This window comes from Trachurus japonicus, chromosome 8, assembly GCF_045865225.1.
Source record: "Trachurus japonicus isolate A0001 chromosome 8, Traja_1.0".
NCBI classification, from domain to species: Eukaryota; Metazoa; Chordata; class Actinopteri; order Carangiformes; family Carangidae; genus Trachurus; species Trachurus japonicus.
The window spans coordinates 29428994-29451476 of NC_140914.1; the positions used below are offsets into that span (position 1 = coordinate 29428994).

Genomic DNA, 22483 nt, shown 5'->3' on the forward strand with positions numbered 1-22483 from the left:
TCACTCCAAACACCGAACCACTGGCAGAGCGTCATGTTTCCATGACGACTGACCGGAAAAAGACGCACTGTACATCATGTTGACATGACTCTCAATTGTAAAAGTGAAACTCTGAGAAGTAACACTAAACTTTAACAAAGGAGACACATGTACGCAGTACACAAGGACGCGGGTTAATTGTAGTGCTGCTCATTTTGTTTTATAAATTGCTATTTCTAATACACGTGATGTCAGATTGGTTTTCTTGATTGATTGCTTGCTTGATTGGTTGATTGATTGATTGATTGAAATCTTTATTTCAAACACGTGTGAACAGTGAAATCCAAACAAAACCAAACAAACTAAATATCCATAATCAGAGAAAAAATTTAAAAGAATATACATTATATTAAAAAAAAACTCGCTGATACAGATGCCGGCATTTTGGGCAGGATCTGAGGCATTTCCGATACTGGTATGGGAATCAGACTCTCAACTCTATCTGACGTACAGACCGGTAGTTTCTGGGATGTGTGAAGTCATTGAAAATAATAAACCATCACATGGCATGTTTTGTAGGATAAGAATCGTCAGTTTAAGTATCCATAAGAGACAGAATCAGACTGAATAAATACGTTGACATGGATCTCTGTGGTGCTGCTGCTTTAAAAGCTGCAGCGAGCCGTCTTCTCCTCTTCCTGTGCTGTGTTTCCTCTGCTGAAGGGGATGGGAGAAGAATCACTGAAACTCCTTTCTTCAGCAGTTAGAGAATTGGACCGGCTCCTACAGTATAGTCGCGATGTTAATTTGATTTCTTTTGTTGTCATGGAGACAGCAGTGGCGCGGTTGCATCCTGGCTGGTTTGATTGGTGGCCAGCGTGCGATTGCAGCAGCGTGCGACAGCTCAGTGACGACACGGGGACGGAGGAGAAGTTTGATGAAAACTGGGACAGAAGTTGCAGAGAAAATAACTGTTTTTTTTTTCTTTTTCTATTTTTCTGGTGGATCAGTCAGTACTCCTCTTCCTCGCTCTTCCTCTCTATCTCACCCAGCAGTGCTAATAGAGCAGGATTATCCACAGTGAAGATGAAAAGGGTTTCATTTCTCTGTGAGCCTCCTCCGTGTGTGTGTGTGTGTGTGTGCACGTTAGCCAGGGTTATTGTGCTACAGTACACTGCCATGGATGAAAATAGCAGGCAGACAAAGTGAGTAATTATCTGCTCTCTCTGTCTCTCTCTCCTCTCTTGTTCCGTCTTCCTCTCTTTTTTTTTAGATCCTCTCTCTTTGAACTGTCACTGTTTGTTTTTCAGGTCATTTCCAGAAAGATCTCAATCCACACTGAATTTACTGAACAGCCGCAGAACGGCTAAATCCCCTCCTCTCTATCCTCTTCTGGTTCCACAGACTGCTGCAGTGGGTGGCAGTGAACCCTCCCTGTGTTCACCTGTACACACTAGGGATGTCACCATTACTTGTTTTCACAATTGATCGCGGTATTAAACGCCACAATTAATTAATCATAAAGATTCTTAAATACCGTCACTTTCCAGAAAAGATTATGTTGGAAACACAGAGGCAGATGTGCACAAAAGATAAGTTTAATGTAAGAAATACTGGTCCATTTACCAAATGTAACGTACAACTGGTAGGAATTTAAATGTTAGCGTCTCATTTGTGATAAAAAACAAACAAACAAACAATTAAAATAAACTTAAACATTTGGTATAGATGACAATTAATGATTTGAATATTTAAAGCACTTCCCCTGGAGGATTAATAATTGGTTATATATGAATAGTAGATACTTAAAGCAGAAGTAAGCAGAATATTTGTGTTAATATAAGTCTTAAATAGTTCTATCTTCCGACAGCAATCACTTCTATAGAGTGTTTGGTCTGAAACATGGGTCTGTCAGTCACTCTGCTCTGCTGTAAGCCGAGGAGAAAACTCTCCTTGTATCCTACAACCTTTATCCAATGAGAGGAGAGAACAGCATGAAGGGCTGTGTGTGCAGCCAAGGGATGCGCGTGAATGTGGTGACGTAGGGACGAGGACCAATAGATCCATGACGAAGGCGGGGACTGCTAACTCCATCGGCTGACAAGAGGTTAGCCAAAACGACCGGATCGCTTACTTCTGCTTTAAAATATTTTGTGTAAAAATTTGTAATGTAATTATATTTTGACTGTATTTTATTTTACACATTCATTCATTCATTTTCTATACCGCTTATCCTGCACTAGGGTCACGGGTGTGCTGGAGCCTATCTCAGCTGACTTTGGGCGAGAGGCGGGGTACACCCTGGACAGGTCGCCAGTCTATCGCAGGGCTAACATATATAGACAGACAACCATTCACACTCTCATTCACACCTATGGGCAATTTAGAGTCACCAATTAACCTAACCTGCATGTCTTTAGACTGTGGGAGGAAGCCGGAGTACCCGGAGAGAACTCACGCATGCATGGGGAGAACATGCAAACTCCACACAGAAGGGCTCCAGCCGGCCGGCGGGTTCGAACCCAGAACCCACATTCATATGTTGTGAAATTAATTAATGCATAATAATCATAATACCGTGATTATTTCTCTGACAATAATCGTACAAAGAAAATCTATAATGGTGACATCCGTAGTACACACTGCCGCCTCTCACTTGCTCTGAGTTTATGAAACCTATTTGGGAAAGTGAGAGAACGGCTGTGTAACCAGCTCATGTTTGGTTGATAAACTACGATGTTTGGACAGTTTTATTGATCTATTCTCGTCGTCATTCTTTGCTAGTGAAATCCAGAGTGTGGTGTGTGGAGCAGGGTTTGCAGTCAGAATGGGAGCAGTAGGATGAAGATGTTGGTCTGAGTGACGAAAAATAGACAGAGGATGTGAGGCTTTAGAACTCATTTCTCAATGCTACTCCAAAAAATGAGCATAACTTATGAACAGAATCTTCTAATCACCGCTAGAACTGAACATGTGCAGCTTTAGTTTTCCTTTGTCATCATGGTTTGTAGAGTTTTCATCCGTAAAATAATAATAATACTCTTGAGGCAATGTGCACCAGTTTTGGTCATGGTGCAATCGTCCGGCGGCTAGTTGCCTGTCCACTTATCGTAAGTCTTTTACTGACTAATTCTCTTTTTTTCTGGCTGTGTAGACGGTTAGTAAAACTTTATTTATAAAGCACCCATCGTAGTACGCGTACACAAAATGCTTCACAGTATAGAAAAAAAAAATTCAATCAACACAAACATTATACATCAATAAATAAGTTCTATGATGTTGCAGTTATTTTATAATTACAGGTTTAACGCTGAAACTTGCCTTACAACAGGCAGCCATCATAAAAAAAACATAAGTCAAAGGTCAAAGGTCAAGGTCATGGTGATTTCACTCAGCAGCTATTAAACTAATCCGATTGCAGGAGGACAATAACTACATGGTTTAATATCTGAAAAACACTTTACTGACTGATACATAGAATTAGCTGAGGTTGAGTTGGTTCTGAATCTGTGGAGCATTTTGATATGAAAGTAAGTCTTAATATGGGTCTCATTAAAAAAATATATTTGTAGGGATGTCTGATAATATCGGCCTGATATTAGCATACATTGTAATATCTGTCCATTATCAGTTTTTCTGCCGATAATGAAAACCTGATAACAAAATGCCAGGATTTCGTCATGAATTAAGTAGCGGTGGACGGTCCCTACTTAATTAATTACAATGGTGCTGCTTCAGATGCACGGTAATAGTCCACATGTTCTCACTACACAGCTGTCAAAGGACTGTCTGTTAGATGATTGGCTGCTCGCGTGTCGTTCCCGGATTTCCACATAATCCGTCTCTGCTCCGTTTGTCGCCGTAGCAATGCACCCCCATTCAAGTCAATCAGCGTGTGCTACGGTACAACGCACAATGGTTTAGTCCGTCAGTCAGAGCTCTGTGTGTGTGTGTGTGTGTAAACAAATAAACAATGTTAATTTGTGGAAAGCACCCAGTGGGGCATCACAATAACATTAGGTAGTAATGTGTTAATTTCCTACAGGAGATATGTTATTAATTAGATTTTGGAGGGAAAAAAAGCCGGAATATTGGTATCGGTTGTTATCGGAATCGGAAAGTATCGGCATATCGGATTTACACATATTTGTGTAGTTCTTTATCTCCACAGCCGAACAGAGTTGAATGTGCGGACTGAATATGGCTGATGCAATGTTTACAGCGCAGCACAACGCTCCGCCAGGTGTCGGTCCAACCATCTGACACATTTCATTAGACCCACTCCGTGACATGTATTATCATCAGTGTGTGGGGGCATTTAGTGTGGACACATTTTCCTCCTCTTTGTTTTTTTTCTCTCTCCCTCTCTCTCTTCTTCCGTCTCTCCGTCTCCACCTCTGTCTCTGCTGCCAGCTTCCCTCTCCGCCTCCTCGTCTCTCTCTCTCATCGGAGCATCTGTCTATATTTAGACAGCCTGAGACTCTTGCTTGATCTGCCATGTGTTTTTCTGCAGATAGGTGTTAATAGGATTCCTCACGCTGCTCTGGGATCAGCCGACCCTGCAGGAAAAACACACATGGGAAAAACACACATCCACTCTCATTCACACTCTAACCTCAGCCAAGAGCTTGAAGTGGTGTAGTAGTGGAGCACGCAGCAGATAGTTGAGTCAGGTAACGCTGTGGGGCTGGACTCCTTTGTGTCATTACATATGTCAGAGTCATTTTGAATGAGTCTTAGTTTTATTTTCTGCTGGAACAGAACCTGGACGTGATGACTTCACCCCGGTTTATCATGGGGGATTATTGTGACTGTGTTTACAAAATGCTGCTGCCAGTTAAACACCTATTTTAACCTCCCTGCTCTGCTCACTCTTACAGCTGATCTACCTCTGCAACTTCTTAAAGCCCCAGTATGTAACTTATTTGGCTTTTTATTAGCAAAAATCTAATATTGCTTTCATAAAAACGTATTTCACTGAAGTGGAATCACACCTGCATACAAATGAAAGATTTCTCGTACCTTAGAATGAGTTGTTACAAGTGAGTTCGTTACAAATACATAAGTGGGTGACGCACCGAACCGAGGCGGCCATGTTGCATCGCCATTTTTTACGTTGATATAATGTCACCCACCTCCATAGACATGGCTCCATGGGTTGTCTTCTTGCCGGCTTCGTTGAAAAGAAATGTACATAGCCAGGAGGAGGGTTAGCTGTGGGTTTTCACGACAGTGTTGTAAAATAATGCACTCCAAAAGTGTAGGGGGAGCTCCTTAGAGAAAAAAATAGACCAACCCAAAAATATGTAAAGAAAAAAAAAGAATTCAGTTGATTCATGTCCTGTTTTAGATGCATATGAATATAGAAAAGAAAACATGCATACACACACAAATGTACATGTTCATCCTTTGCGACAAATGTCAAGCAAGAGGTGCTGATTGTGATGTTGTTTGCATAAATGTCAGTTCCATTTATCTTGCTAGAAATTTGACGTTTTATATCCCTATAATCAGTGTGTAACATGTTTTTACTTCTAAATGAAAAGACTGAGGCAATCAAAGCCGAGCTTTGGAAAAGCAAGAGATGAAGGACAAGATGAAGAGGAAAAAAGCATGAGAAAAGTAGATGAAGAGGAGAGAGGAAGAGCAGGTACAGCTCACTGTGGCTGGGGCAGGATGTGATAGGATTAGCATTACATCCCATTGTTTAACTCAAAGAAAAACCAATCGGTCTGATCACATTCAGACAATAGAGGCCTAATTACCATGTCCTTTGCTAATTACAGAGGAAACCGTATAGGCTCAATTTAACACGTAAGTAAATGTTGTATACAGCACACGCTGCTTCAGTCCATGTACTGTTTGAGACTTATTTCTGTAATTTAAACACAAATGATCCAAACTCCAGCACAAAGTATATATAATTTCACTAATTGTGGTGAAATGTATTTATTCACTTGGTGCAAAATACCAAAACACACATCAACTTAAAACAAGTGTTAATTGGTCGTAATTAGTGGCTTAGAGCAGTGCTTCTCTACCTTTTTTTTTACACTAAGGACCCCTAAATTGTCATAAATTAGACCATGGACCCCCATTGGACAAAATTTTCAAACAAACACCAGAAATACACAAATATTTGTTCTGAGACTGAATGACATTACTTTTTTTGTACTTTCAAATTGGGGCCAATTGCGTGAATTTTTGGAAATATTATAGAGAAATTTCTGGAAAAAAGTGGTACTGTACAATTTCTCCAAAAATGTTTAAACATGTAGGAAGAAGTGGTTAAAAAAATTCTAAAAAAAAAAGAGTTGGGGACTCCCTTGAACCCTCTTAGGGACCCCTGGGGGTCCCCGGGCCACACGTTGAGAATCACTGGCTTAGAGGGCTAACCTCTGTCTGCAAAGACCTGTAAATCAGTCTCAGTGTTCCCCTCCCACCTACGCTAAAGATATAACATTGAGAACATATAACTGGTTTGTTACTATAGTGACCATGGGTTTTTTGAAAGGCGCTATATGTTATTATTGAAATTATTATTCTGACTCAAGTTCCTATTACATCGGTACAGTAAAAAAAAAAAAAAAATCAACATTTAGTTATTTACAGTGGTTTTTATTTCTTATTTCTAGGACACACATCGTCACATCTTACGGCCGTCTGCTCCGCTTAAACGCTCAGACATGATGGAACAAATGTTCACACGAATCCTTGTGTGTATATACATTGAATTACTTTGCATTATGCATACACACAGGGACACACACACACAACATGAGAATGTGCTTCACATATACTCGTCTTTAAAACATAGCCTCCGGCTTAGTTTGATGGTAATATGAAATGACACAGAAGGCAGACACACACACACACACACACACTCACGCATGCTGTATTGTTGGCAGATATGTTCTCTGTGTTTACGGAGAGTTTTAATGGACTTCTAATGGTTAGTTACACACTGGGCCTGTGGGATGTTACTAACCACATTCTGTATGCCACTGGTGTGTGTGTGTGTGTGGTGTGTATATAAGTAGGTTAGGGGAATTCAAATGCACATACAGACATTAATATACATGAAATTAGTATACATACAGAAAGGCTCCCTGCCTCTGACTCTTTCTCTCCCTCTCGACTACTTTACATCTCATCTCCCTCTTCATATTTTATTGGCTCCTCTCCGTCGCTGTGGACTGTGTTCAGTAACTGAGCTGGGCGATTCCTTATGCCGTTTATTCTTTTATGTGTGAGTCAGAGTGTTTATCATCATTATTTTTATTATTATTGCGCAGGATTTCCAGCAGGATCCGGCTGCTTCCTCTGAACTCTGAGGTTAGAAGTCGCCGCTCAGCTTGAATCCTTTCTGCCGAAAATCCAATTAAAGGGAATGTGTGTGATCGCTGTGAGCGCCGACGCTGTGTGGCAGGATTATGCTGCTTTGTAATCACATGCACACTCACTGCCTCTAATGTTCCGTATTGGCCACAGCTCTGAAATACACAAGTCTCATTTCAGCTTGCCCACACAGTTTATGGTAATTGAAAAAAAAAAGTGCAGGTCATGTGTGTGTACATGTCCGACCTACCTATTATCTATGCATCCATCCATCTATTACCATTATTAGTTTAGATAGATAGATAGATAGATAGATAGATAGATAGATAGATAGATAGATAGATAGATAGATAGATAGATAGATAGATAGATAGATAGATAGATAGATAGATAGATAGAACTTTATTCATCCCGAAGGAAATTCTGCTGCCTGGATGCTCCAAAGGGAAATGTGCAAGGAAAATAATAGAATACAAAGAGGAAATATGATCAGATATATCCTACAATGTCTAAAACAATAAAATATACACTACACCGTAAAAAATAAAGGGCTGTGAAAACTCAAAAATTCTAGGTAACTGGCTGCAATAGATTTTTGCGTTTTGAGTCCAACTAAAACTCTCAAGTTTTGAATAAAACCACATAAAGTTAAGCCAACAAATTATCTTTTGTTGAGATAACTTGTAAATTAACTTAAAGATAACTTCAAATTTTGAGTTTTTTAAACACTTAAAATTTAGTAGTCTCAACTTATTATTTTTGTTTCAGATAAGTTACCTTTCAAATGCATCAAAACTCAAAAATTCAAGTTGTACTTATAAATACTCTCAAGTTGTGGCAACTAAAACAACAAATAATACAAATACAAATAATACTAGTTAAGTAAAACATCTTTATTTAAACATTTAATGCAATATTCCAGCAAATATGATTAAATCTATCTAGTGCAAGTACTGTACACTGCACCCACAAACAAAAAGATGCAGACTGGTGTGGCCAAACTTGTTAAAAGAGTCCAAACCACAACACAGTCAAAAAGCACTACAGCAACACCACAGCAATGCTGTTAACAGTTTGAAGCGAGGCCGGTGCACCATCCACGAACACGGTGAGCACTCCCATTTGGACCCCTTTTGTTTGTCTGTCTTCTGGATCGGTGTCCTGTTGAAAGCAGAAATTCAACCAAATTCAATATAAACACTGTTAAGATAACTAAACACCTATGTCAGCGTGTAATTTTAAATTTGTGTCTCAGCCTGAGTAAACCTGTAGTGTACAGTTACTGTGCTATACAGTTTTTTTGCCTGTGATTCTAATTGCTATTCATCCCTGTAACAAGCTACAAGTCATTTATCTAACATCACAATAGTCTGAAGCTGTTCAATGGCGGTAAAAATGAAACATCAGGTAACTAGCCTTGTTGGCTAACTCTGCCCCACTTACAGTTTTCTTTTAACTCTGTTGATTAGTGGTGCACTGTCCCTATGAAATAAACTAATAAATGAAATGAAATATCCTAAATAGTTTTTCTCTGTGCTACTCTGGTCAGAGCGGCGTCCCAAGCAACAGTGTGCTACACTAAGCAGCGGTCTGGCAACGGACTGCAGGAATTATTCTTCTGTTGTTGTTGCCTACAATGATCAATAGATTGTGGTATTCTGGTAAAACTCCATATTCAACCTTAAATTAAATGGCTGGTTAAATAAATTACTTGTGTTCCAGGGAGAAAGGAGGCTCTCAGCCATTAAGCTGGGTTACGCTACTGTAGGTGGAAGGCAAAAATATATGGGGCGTTGGTGATTAATACGGTTTTTTGGGAGCTACAATCCAAGGTGTGGATATTTCATCTTTTCTATATTCTAAAGCAATATGGCATAGAGAATTATATGTGCATGATAATTAATGTGCACTCATGGTTGACCAAAAATAAAAACAGACATTCTGTACTCACCAGGCGTTTCAGGAAAAGTGTCTCTGAAATCTGAGGTCTAGACATGCTCTGCTTTGATGCATTGTGATGTCTGGAAATTGGACACAGGAAAGCCATAGGACATTTGGTTAAAAACAGTGCAGCTGAGATTAATTTGTGACTAGTTTAAACTTAGGTCTTATATTGGGGTGGCATCCATCAAATTTGGACGAACCGGGAAGAGGACAGACAGATTTAATTTTTTTCAGGACAATATCGCATTTCGGGGCTTCAATACAAGAGGGACATTAGCACTATGGAGGTATTTGGATGTTTTTTGGTGTGTCTTTTTGTTACGAAGACAGTTGGTATCCATTTGCAACCGTTATATGGACATGCACTGCTATGCCAAGACCCCCTGTAACTCAGAGAAGCGACAGATAACTCTGAAACTTCTCCCAGCCCTTAGTCGACACAAGGAGAGAAATTTCAATTTTGGGTGAACTATCCCTTTAAGGGCTTGCTCAGGTAACCCTGAACCATAATCAAAAATACATGATATTTATAACATGAATTCACCTGTTCATCAAGAACAGCCAAGCGTCTCTCCCTGTCTTGTCCCTTTTCCTGGCACGGCTGCTCTAAATGTCCACAACAGTTCCTTGGTTACACATCAGAACTTGCTGCAAATCTGAAATAAACAAAAAACAGCACACATTAATCCAACCGAACCAGTTCACATGGATTTTCTCTTAAGTAGTCAGTTTCTGAATACCTTTATTGGCAAGGTGCTGAATTACTCGTTGTATAAGGCAAGCAATAGTTCTGTGATATAAAATAGTTAGCAACTTTTTCACACACATTTTCTTACCTGTTCCTTAAGACACAGGGCAGGCCATCTCTCCTGGATTTCTGTGACCATGGGCTGCACCTCAATCTTCTCCTGTCAGTCCACCAAGACAATTAACAACAATTAATGTCATATATATTCATGTTTACATGACACCCAATTGTAAAAATGAGTCTCTAAAGTAACATTAAACTTTAACATCAGAGGCACACATAAGCAGTATACCAGTTATTTGTAGCACTGCTCATTGTGTTTAATAAATGAGCTCCAGTTCCACTGTAGCCGCACTAACGGAGCTAACAGAGCTAACGGAGCTAACAGAGCTAACGGAGCTAACAGAGCTAACGGAGCTAACAGAGCTAACTGGTAAACAATTAACATCTACAACTCTCTTTAGCCGTGAGGGGGACAATAAATATATAATAATGTATAATCTGCACACGTGAACCCTGACTTTTAGTACCATATTGAGCAAAATACTCACCTTGGCCGCGTTTCCCAGATTCGATCTTTCTTAAGGACTTAAGAAGGCTCTTAAGAAGGGTTCGGCTAAGAAGGAGCGCTAAGATACGGGTGTTTCCCAGATGCGTTCTTAACTGCCTTCTTAAGATCACGCCAAAGAAGCTTCTTAAGAAGCTCTTAACAGGAGCTGTCCACCACCACAGTACTGAAACTGAATCAATCGATGCCAGGCAAATCGATTATTATATCACACGCCACCTAATACACGCATAAATCACACACAGTGACAAGCGCAGCTGCACCGACGGGCGATGAATAAACCGAAAACGGGATTTCCACTTGTCAAACATGAGGTTAACACAGGTGTCGGCGGGCCTGATTAGAAACTTCTCCGCTGTTGTTGCCGTGTTGGTCACGGGCAGCGACGGACTGGCCGTAGGTGACACGGCACAGATGCGGCCAGACGGCTGCGTGACCATGTGATTGATGTGTGTGAAAATAAAAATAAAAATAAAAATGTGCGCAGGGGCTGGCTGGTTTACAGCCAGACAACTCTAGAAAGGATGAAAACACAAGGCAGCAAATAGCTCACCTCATAGAGTATCCCCACTGCAAGTTGAAGCATTGTTGTGGTCTGGGTTCAAATCCACCCAATAGAAAATTATTTTGGTGGTCAACACGTTTTTCTTTTCTCATCATCACTGAGTGATCAATGCTATGCATATGTATATAGGCTACATATATATTTAGGCAGTGGAGTGTTAATGCGTGACAGTCTTTTTAGTGCCAGCAGTATAAAATGGCACGGGAGGATCGGTGTCACGGCTGCCACACTCCGTGACACTGACCCTTGCTTGCGATGCCCCCACCACACCAAGAAGCTGCCCACTGCGTAAAAACACGATGCAACAGCGACACTAGGGGCTGATTTAAGAACGGTTGTTTTTGATGTTCATGCAGATATGGGACGTGGATGTGTGCGTAAAAATTATGATGAATGATAGTCATGATGATTAATTTTATTTGTGTGCCTGATGTGCAGAGCACACGTTATTCCTCATATTTAGGTTATTTATTGTTCTTATTTTATTTTTTATCTCTATTTTTTATTTCGGCACATAATTTAATATGTTTTAAACATACAATGTGCACTGTTTAAATCTTGCTTAGTGTGATATTGATTTGCCTTGAAAAAGTGCTAAAAAGTCGCTAAGAAGACTCGAAAGAGTGGGTCAGCTCGATCTTACATTTCCTTCTTAGTGAAAGATCTTCTTAAGCTAAGAGCGACTCTGGGAAACACGTTCTTCTTTCACAGCGTTCTTAAGAGCGCTCCAAAGAAGATCTTAGCGCTAAGAGCTTCTTAACAAATCTGGGAAACGCGGCCCTTGAGAGTAAGAAGTGTAAGAGATGTCGGCAGCACATGGCAGCAGTGTCGTTGTGGTGGAACCCCTGCAGATATGCATTGGAGACCCCAGTTCTTGTTGTCTCAACTTCTAGAACTTGTCCTGACCTCAAATGCACAGTTTTGAGGTTTGCTAACTCAAGTTATTAAGTTAGGCCAACTTTAGCCAAAAAACTTGAAAAAGATAGTTGAAATAAATAATGTTTATTAGTTTACAACACAACTCAATGTTTTTTGTTTAGTCAGCTGAAAAAATATGGTAAGGCCAACAACTTTAAGTTTTCATTTTTAGAGTGTACAAGTGCAAAGAGAGCAACCTAGACATTGGTAAAACATAATTTTGGGTGCAATACATAATTTGAAAACAATATAATACTAGTGCAAAAGGGCAGAAACATAATTGAAAAGGTATGTTGTTGTGCTTCGACATATTATTGTTTATGTTCACCTCCTACTGAAGGGTTAGTAGTTATACCAGTGATTCCCAACCTTGTCTGGCTCATGACCCCGTCAATCAAGATGCGCCAGCTCAGATATTTTTATATGCTGCATTTTATTCGAACCCGATTTAAATTTGAGAAAGTGAAAGTATAGAATCCAGTTGTTTAGTATTGTATGCGGTGTTTTTAATACGAATAATAATTCGTTTAAAAAATATTTTTATCAGTAATTCTTTTTTTATCAATTACTTTATCAATTTCAGGTGACCCAACCCCAGGGTTGAAAAACACTGAGTTATACAGTCTGTCACACAGAGAGTAAAACCTCTACACATTTTGTAATTCAAAATGGCACTTACATGGTTCTCTGCATGAGACACAACAATCTGACATAAAGTCACACAACACCTCAGTGGTTAATTGTTAGGGGGGGGGGGGTTCTGTAATTTTAATTTAATATTATGGCAAAGCATACTAAAGATGACAGTGCTTTTCATTATGCCCAACAGTGTGTAGTTGGTTAGACAAAAATCTGGTAATATGAATGAAGTGTGTGTCATCCGGTGCAAAAGTTTGATTTTGATAATGATGTAGTTTTGGTTGCAGTGCTTCATTTTGCAGGATATATGAGGTGTGTGGTTTCATGAATTGTGTGAAGTATTTTGATTTAAAAAAACAGGCTAGTTTGCAAATGTGTCTTTTAGCAATTGGAAAAAAAAAACTGTAATGCACATACAGTACTTTTCAGAATCTGGATTGGTGTGTGTTGAGGTCTCACTGTGGTGGTTGATGGTGATGCTTGTTGCCAAGCACTGAAACACCTCCCAATCATGTGATAGATCATCTTAATTACATTGACACAGTGGTGAAAATGGCCACGCTGATATATAATTATCACCCATGAGGCTCTATCAAATGAAAATGGTGTAGTATTTACTTCTATCTGTCATGTTATACAGCATTCAAGAAGAGAGTGGTGGTAAAATGGCAAAACAATGGGCCTCATTCACCAATATCTTCTTAAGAATCTTCTTTCTTGTTCTTCTTAAAGGGACATTGTGTAACTTATCCTGTTATCTATTAATCACCCCCATCAACAAACTGAAGTGTTCCGGTAAGCTCTGAATTTGCCGTTCATATCATTCATATATCGAGCGGGTTGAGGCTTGTTTATGCCGTTACGTGCAGCGGCTGTCGTCCGTCTGCCGTCTGCCCAATTTCACGTGAATGCAGCATGAAAAATACGATTGAGTTGCTTGCGATATACAACCGCAACGCTAGATGGGAGTAATTCCTACACAATGTACCTTTAAGAGGTTCCTTAAGAAAACCCTACGTCGATTCATACGATTCGATTCATCAGCCTCAGAATTGTTGGCAGCTGTGTTCCTACATTGATGAATGCCAGTTTGTGAGTGAGGCCCATAGTCCTGGGGCCTCATTTATCATTGTGGATACACGTTTTTTTACACGCTCTTTCCCCCGTTTTGTGCGTACGCACTTTTCTCCGCCTAATTTGGGATCTATCAAACCAAAACCTGTCGGGAGAAAGTGCCGAAATTTACGACCAGTCCGACCATGGCGTACCGGCATTTACACGCTTTTTGAAGAACAAGAGGAATTGGCGACGCCGCTGCAGAGTCAGAGAACTGCAGTATGCGAGGGAGAGAGGAGCGCGGACACTGTTTGAAGTAGCAAGTGGTGGTGATGATGACCCCCTCCCCCCACCACCACCACCACCACCGCACACGTGTTGACGTCGGCACTTTACATGAAAAGCACAGCGACTCAGATTTTTCCCCTGTGCATTTACACTAGTTTGCTCCTAAATACTGGCTTTATAAAACGAATTTCGTTTTCTTTTGATATCATATTGATATTTTTCCCTTGCATGTAGGCTATAACTCTTCCACAACCCGTCTGTCCAGTCTGGAAAATAATTTCTGCGATGTGCGTGTGTTACGTAGCCAGACTGGACACACACAAGCAAGCAGCAAGCCCAATAATGTCGGCGCAAATCAAAGCAAATGAGAAAACATGATCGATATTTTTTGTGTGAATAATATTTATTGTATTTAACAAAAATGGGTGCTGCCCAACATCATTTTAGGAAAAGTCACAGACTGGTGGACTTCAATGTTTTTTTGTTTTTTTTTAAAATATATAGCTATGCACAAATGAAAATCAAAGTCTTCCAGTGAACGGAAGTTGGGGGTTAGTGGAAAGGGGTGCAAAGTACTGACTGGCAGTGGAAACCTATTAATAATCTAAAATATGGGGCAGAATAAATATGATTCTTCTTCTTTCTGTTCTGTTTCATTTAGATTTGGGAGTTTTTTGTTTTTATTGTAGCCTTTCAATGCAAGATGATGTTTCTGACTGATATTGCCGTGTTACCGTGTATCTCGCTTTCAGAGAAATTCCGCTTCTTTCTCCGCTCTCCGTCCGTCTGTTGTCTTCACCGTCTTCCACTGACGTCATTCCACACGTTTCCAGAGTGCACATGGCTACTTAATATGCACGTAACTGATTTGCATTGACCACATATGGTTGCGTGGGGCCGTTTAGGGGGCTGGGTATGAGGCGTGTTCTCATCCACGCTTTTCTCAGGTCCGGTGTGATCTATCAAGGGAAATACCGTGCAGCCGTGTGTACGCGGAGTTTGATAGATCTGAAAAGAGTGTATATTTTTTGGTCGTACGCACATTTTGCCTTTCCGTCGTACTGAAAATTTAAGAGGACTTTTACACGCTCTTTGATAAATGAGGTCCCTGGTCTGTGTCTATAGTTGGTCCCTACAGTGTACAGTTGTAATGTCTTGTTTTCCCATTCCACTATGCAGAAGCATTTTTTCCTCTAAGACTGACAGCCCCCCACCACCACCACCACCACCACAACTCCACCCTCTGTTGTTAATCCATCCTCCTAATAGCTTCATCGGTCATCACCAGAGTCTCCGGTCAGCTCCTCATCATCAGCTAATGATCACCTCCCTTCCCCTCTTCCAGCTGCTCCCATTGATTAACCAGGACGGCCATTAGCTTTTAATTAAAGGGATATTTCCACTGAAAGTTAAACACTAATAGCTGCTGTACTGAAGTGGACCTCTGCACACTTTCCACCATTGTTTCACATGTGTTTAATGATTTCTTTTAACTCGGCCAAGTGATTATACAGTCTGAACAGTGGTGTTCTAAATAAACTCTGAAGATATACTCTCTTCATGACTGTGTGGTTAGGCTAATGGTGCTGCTATGAAAGAGCTCCACTAACACTCCATTCTGTGTGGTAGTGGTAAAACGGTTTGAATGATCTGTATAATTTGTGACTCACTGATGCTGCACTGAGGACAGAGACGTCAAAACTAAATACTGAGACAGCTGATAACCTTTATTTTGATGGGGTTTCTGAAAACTTGTAGGGATGCACTGATCCATCTTTTTCAGTCCCAACGCTGATACTGATATGGACTCAGCGTATCGACTGATACCTGACACTGATCTGATACCAGTTTAGTTCATTTGTTTTTTGAAAAGGGACAATATACATTAATCAAACATTTTAACAGAAAGTAAATGCACCTGAGTTAGCTGGAAGGCTAAGACTGTTGAATTAATAAACTTATATAATAAACTATATACCTTATCATGTAGAAAATAGTGAAGGCATCAAGCTTGACTTTGTAGCAGACAGAATTAAAGTCAATAGATCCGCGTCATGGATCAGCCCCATTATCTGATACCCCAGCTGTTTAGTCAATATCCAGGCCATTATCCGATCTTGATATTGTGTCAAAGGATTAGAAATCAGTCCAAACACTGAATAAAGTAGAAGAAAGGAAAGAAGAACCTGGAGCACACGAGTCACTGGGGATGCGACACTGTAGTTTAATTAGTGCAAAAGAAGGACCAAAGTTTCGACGTGCAACGTCTTCATCAGGGTCAAATAATTCTGGTGCGGTACGAGGCATTTAAATATCCTCCCATTTTTGAGGTCTGACCCTGATTGGTTGAGGAGGATAGGGATATCCGCACCTATCATATGACCGCATTCCTAGCTCTATTAATAATCTAATCAAAAGTGCTCATTCGTTGCAAGATAAAAATATACAAACTTCAATATTTACAATATTTACACTTTTGTTTAGCTATAAATCAACACAGGCAAGTGGCACATAGCAAAACAAAACGAAAACAAAAAGCACACAGTAGCCTAATGCAAGAAACATAGGTTAATAGAGAAAACATGAGAGGCTGAGTTCCTCATTTAGTCCGAGTGGTTCCACTGTGTTAAGGGTGTAAATCCAAAACGCCTCCCTCCTGAGGAGCTTGTTGATGATATCTCCTCCCCTCAAGGAGGGAGAAATCTTCTCAATGCCCCAGAAACGCAGAGTCGCAGCAGAGCCGTGGTTTGCCTGTTTGTAGTGCCGAGCAATTGCATAGTCCATATTATTGTTCCGGATGGCTGCTTTGTGTTCAGCTATATGGACTTTAAGAGGACGTTTTGTTTGGCCGATGTACACCATACTGTAGGGGCATTTGAGCATGTAGATGACATGTGTGGTACAGCAATTGATGAAGGAGTTTATGGGGTATTGTTTACCAGTCCGGGGGTGACAAAAGTGTTTGGTGTCAGAGGAGTTGGAGCAGTGACCACATCTGTAGAACCCAGAGGGAGGAGCAGGCAGCTTCTTTGGGGGGGGCGGTGTCATCGTGTGAACCACTCTGTCTCTGAGGGGGCGGGCTTTCCTGAATGAGACAAGGGGAAGTTCTTCACACATATGTTTTAGGGCTGGATCACTTTGTAAAATGTGCCAGTACTTGATAATGGTGTGTTTAAAGGGATAGTTCACCCAAAATTCAAATTGCTCAATTACTCATTCTCTACTCACCCTCTACCCTACCCTGTGGACTAAGGGCTGGGAGAAGTTTCAGAGTCCTCCGTGGCTTCTCTGAGTTACAGGGGGTCTCGGCGTAGCAGTGCATGTCCATATAACGGTTGCAAATGGATACCACTTTTCTTCGTAACAAAAAGACACACCAAAAAACATCCAAATACCTCCATGCTGCTCGTATGTAATGTCAGTCTTGTATTGAAGCCCCGAAATGCGAAATTGTCCCGAAAAAAATAAAATAAGTCTATTTTTCAAGCTTGTTTGTAGCTTGAGATGTTTTTTGGTGTGTCTTTTTGTAACGAAGAAAAGTGGCATCCATTTGCAACCGTTATATGGACATGCACTGCTACGCCAAGACCCCCTGTAACTCAGAGAAGCCACGGATAACTCTGAAACTTCTCCCAGCCATAGGCGGCGCTAGGGCAGAAGGAATGGGGAAGCTACGGGACAAAAAAAAAAAAAGAAAAAGAAAAAAAAGTCTTTACCCAGGCAGATATACTGTAGCCTATATAGTTTTGATGTTCATCAAACTGAGATGCAGCAGAATGATTCCTTTCATTCTCTACTTGTTTTTTTTTTTTGTTTGTTTTTTTTTTGCTTTTGTAGTGGCCCATAATTAACCTAATCAATGTTCTTACCCTAAGCAGCACGCCACGGGGCGTTTGTGTCATATTTTTCAACTATTTCTTCAGGTTTAAATCCTCTTAGTTGTCGCTCTCGATGTACAGAAGCAACAGAGTTGACAGTATCTGCTGTGCCATTGTCCTCATCCAGTTGCGCAACTCCTGTGAGAATGTGCGCTCACACAGGTGTCCAGAGGTAGGCCGGTGACTGGAGGAGGGAGGCAGCAGGTGTCCGGGCGGTCGGGGCTGCTGTCTGGACGTAACTTAGGCCAGTGACTGGAGGAGGGTGTGCGCAGGTGTTCGGGGGGGCGCGGCTGTCCGGAGGTAGACCGGTGACTCGCGGGCAGTGGCCGGTATCCGGGGGGGGGCAGCCGGTGTCATGATGGAGGCCAGTGGCAGGAGAGAAGGCGGCAGCCGGTCGTGGAAGCATCGTGGTCGGCTTCATTGCTGCTGCTTCATGGGACTCTCGGACTCGTCAATTTTGATATTCAAAAACCTTCTAATGTCCGTTTTACCGGGCTTTTTTCTTTTAATTTCGCTGGACTGTCAGTGACTACAGTAGCATAGCGAGGCAAAGGGGTAAGCTTCTACGCTGCGCGTTGTAGCTACGCCGTGTGTACTTAATGACGCAGGTAACCAGTCATATACCACTGAAATAAAAAATAAATAAACCATCGACATAGATAATACTTTAAAAATGTGTGTTTTAATGTATTTCCCACCTCTTTCTAAAATATAATTTAAAAACAACAACGAAAAAAAAAACATTATTTTATTTTTTCATTTTATTATTTGTGATGATTCATTTTCTGTGACAATCTAGGGGAAGCTAAGCTTCCCTTAGCCTATTGATAGCGCCGCCTATGCTCCCAGCCCTTAGTCGGCGTGAGGGTGAGTAGATAATGAGTGAAATTTCAATTTTGGGTGAACTATCCCTTTAATTTGACCAGCAATGGGGGAACATTCTGTGGAGAAGCATGGGCGTGAGGATGTACGCGTCCGCTGGGATTTCTGCAGGAGGCGGGGTCTATCTAAGCAGAGGAGCTGCAGCGCACAGACACTCCTCCTTCATCTACTGAATGAAGTAGTTTCACAGTGGTTTACTGCTGTTCTTCAGTGGCCACACAGGACAGGACGTCTCCAGCAGCTGTCCAACATTTCCTCAGCTCGTTTCTCTGATTACTTCAGATCCAGACGTCGGATGACTGAAATCCTTCATCGGGTTCAAGAGCTGAAACTTCTAGATAAAACTCAATGATGAAATTCTGTTTGACAACCATCCCTGACACATGATCATATCATGCCAGTGTTGATGGTGCGATAGGATATCCTATGGGGTATGATGTCAGGCACAGGCAACCAATGAAACAGAGGATTAGAATGATTTAAATCAGATTTCTCTGGTTTGATAATTGATTTGAAACATTTTGGAGAATATAAGAACACAACTATACTGTTGATCACTTTTAGATACTTTAATGTGGAAAAGTTTCAGATGATAACTTCAGAGATCTTCATCTCGTGTCAGATGAGCTCTGATGTCATCATTATGTATTGGGTCATACTGTATGGCTTCATTACACAGTTATACTAATTATCTGTATCTCGTAATGACGAGACATTAAAAAGAAGGTACTGAAGCTGGTCTGAAGTCAGTGGTACTTTATGTTATTATGTTATGTTATGAATGTTATTTTAAGGGTGTGATTAGAGAGTCATCTATACCAATGTACCTGTACTGTACTTCTTTCTTTTCTACATTTGTCCATAGTTCCATAACAAACTGAAGTGATTTCCTCTGATTTGACTGCAGCGCTGTCAGTGCTGCTGCCTGTGTCGGGACTGGTCTCACTGGTCAATCACATTGTACACAAATACAATCTTAGTATACCGTAATAACACTATAATACTGATTGTGTTAGGGAATGGGACTAAAAACCTTGATCACTTTTGATCATTAATATCAGCCTAACTTAAAATTAAACTTAAATTTATGGAAGCCCATTTGATGAAAAAGCAAAAAGCAAAAAACATATAACTCAAAATAATGAGATACTACTGTAAGTCAAAATTAAAGATACTAAATCGAAATGATGAGATACTAAATCAAAATTATGATATAATAAATAGAAATGATGAGATTATAACTCAAAAATAACGAGATAAAGCTCAAAATTATGCATTATGAAATACTGAATCAAAACAAAGAGGTAACGACTCATCATATTTAGAATATAAGCAAATCACATACAAGTTTGCTGTGTCTCAAAGTCACACAACACTTTGATGTGACTCATGGGGTTTGTTTGTTTAAGTAAGTACAAATGACAAAATTAAATAGTGTTGATTTTTAGTCCTGTGTGAGGATGAGACATTAGATTAATTTGGACCACGGCCGATATAAATGCCAAAGCTGGTTCCTCTACGATTTGTAAATCCACATCTGAAGTGCTCTTCAATGATGTTATCCATTTTAGACCAGACTACACTGTTTTGAATTTAGACTTGTCTCATTATTTTGAGTTATTAAATCTTCTTTTCTTTCAGTGGCGGAAATGGGCTTCCATATAAACTTAAACTTACTTACTTACAGACAAACATGTCTTTTCCTGAAGTGGTTGATGGTGAATTTTGTCTGATTTGGACCGTTGTCTTGTCGTTGGAACCAGCCTGTGACTGTCTGCAGCACATGTCTATCCTGTAGTTGCTGATATTTGTCCATTCTTCCTATATGTCACTGCCACACATCCATCATGTTTATCAGTTAAAATGACATTCTTTAAATCAGTTGATGCTCCCTTTTTTTCCTACAAACAGACTTTGGTGATTGTGTTTAAAGAGCTCACATATAACTTCATCTGTCAGCAGCTGTTTCCAAACACAGGCTGATCCAGATGTTGTTTTGTATTTCATCACAGAGCTCCCAGGTCGTCAGGTGTTCACCGGTCTGAGTCTCCTGCAGTATATGTTAGAACACTGTCAAATGATTTGACTTCTGAGGAATAAACACATATATGGGATATATATATATATATATATATATATATATATATATATATATATATATATATATATATATATATATAGAGAGAGAGAGTTTTGCAGAGTGAAGCTGAGTGAAGAACAGACTAAGGTCAGTGTGGGTCATCTCCTCCATCTCCCTCACTCTGCTGCAGGTAACACTGCTGACTGAGAGACGAGAGGCTGCTGTTTCAGGATGTAGCTGGAGGTTTACAAGAATTTGTAGCAGATGAATCAGCGCTGGTGTAAATGTAAACTGTGATATACACAGTGTTACGATCAGAGTTGTTGTCGGCTGCTGGGAGTGTGTTCATTCCACTGGTTTCCAGTGTTGCGTTTGTGCTGTACACTGTGTGTATGTATGAGAGAGAGAGAGCCTGCAGCCAAAACAAAACATGGATGTCCTTAATGCTCCATTATGGCTTAAACCCATATAGAAAATAAAATTATTATTGATATTATTACAGCCGAAAGCTGGGATCAAGAAACTGTCATTTATTTTCACAACAAACCAGGCAGACTGATCTCCTTGCTCACTTTCCTCCAAGCGAACTCCTCTTTTGTCCGTTTTTTGTAAATGGGTGAAGTAGTATTGTATAGTTCTGGGCACCAACACAGATACGATCAGTTTGTTCTCCATTTTCTGAATAATTGGGATGCCAGTGTAACAGAGGGTCTGGGTGCCGTCACTCACCCATAAAGGACGTGCAAACCAGACTGCCAAGCGGTCATTGACCTCTTGGCAAAACGGTTTGCATTGTTGCCCACACGGGAGACCAGGGTTCGAATCCCACCTGGGGCAGTCCGTACCCAAACACAATGCAGAGGGCCAGACTAACATCGGCTCCAAGATGTCACTAGCTGCGTTTCCATTACAGACTTTCGCAAAATAAAAGCGATATTTCTGAAACTTCGAAAAAGTGCAATTGTTATTTGCGGGTGTTTCTATTGAAAGGTGTTTTGCGAATGAGCCGTAATCTAGTCTTGCGATATCCCATAATTCTCGGCCCGCGAGATGTCACTTTGAGGAAGATGGACGTAAGCGTCTTGCGTTTCCATGGTGACGGCACAGCAATCTCAGCTGCCTACAGCTGCTGCTGTTATTGTTTTTAACAAAGACGAAGGCAGTGCTTAAAGCAGAAGTAAGCGATCCGGTGGTTTTGGCTAACTTCCTGTCAGCCGATGGAGTTAGCAGTCCCCGCCCTCGTCCCTACGTCACCACATTCACGCGCATCCCTTGGCTGCACACAGAGAGGACCGCCCCTTTATGCCGTTCTCTCTCCTCATTGGATAAAGGTTGTAGGATACAAAGGTTGTAGGATACAAGGAAAGTTTTCTCCTCGGCTTACAGCAGAGCAGAGTGACTGACAGACCCGTGTTTCAGACCAAACACTCTATAGAAGTGATTGCTGTCGGAAGATAGAACTATTTAAGACTTATATTAACACAAATATTCCGCTTACTTCTGCTTTAATTGCTGTATGGCGCTAGCAGCGGCCACAAATACAGGACACCAGCGTTGATGAGGTGCTGGTGGAGGTGGAGGGGACCTTTTGGTGCAGGAG

The 22483-nt window shown here is 40.7% G+C and overlaps 1 protein-coding gene and 1 long non-coding RNA gene across 2 annotated transcripts in view; one reads left to right on the forward strand and one right to left on the reverse strand.

The window, feature by feature from the left end:
• Window positions 1-22483, forward strand: part of LOC146983526 (junction plakoglobin a-like) — a 209584-nt gene that overhangs the window by 77162 nt on the left and 109939 nt on the right. The window lies entirely within an intron of this gene.
• On the reverse strand, window positions 8227-9903 carry LOC146983528 (uncharacterized). The gene is made up of 3 exons (XR_015036364.1): window positions 9806-9903; window positions 9269-9338; window positions 8227-8478 (listed from the first exon to the last, which is right to left on the reverse strand). It is a non-coding gene; the product is annotated as an uncharacterized LOC146983528 (long non-coding RNA).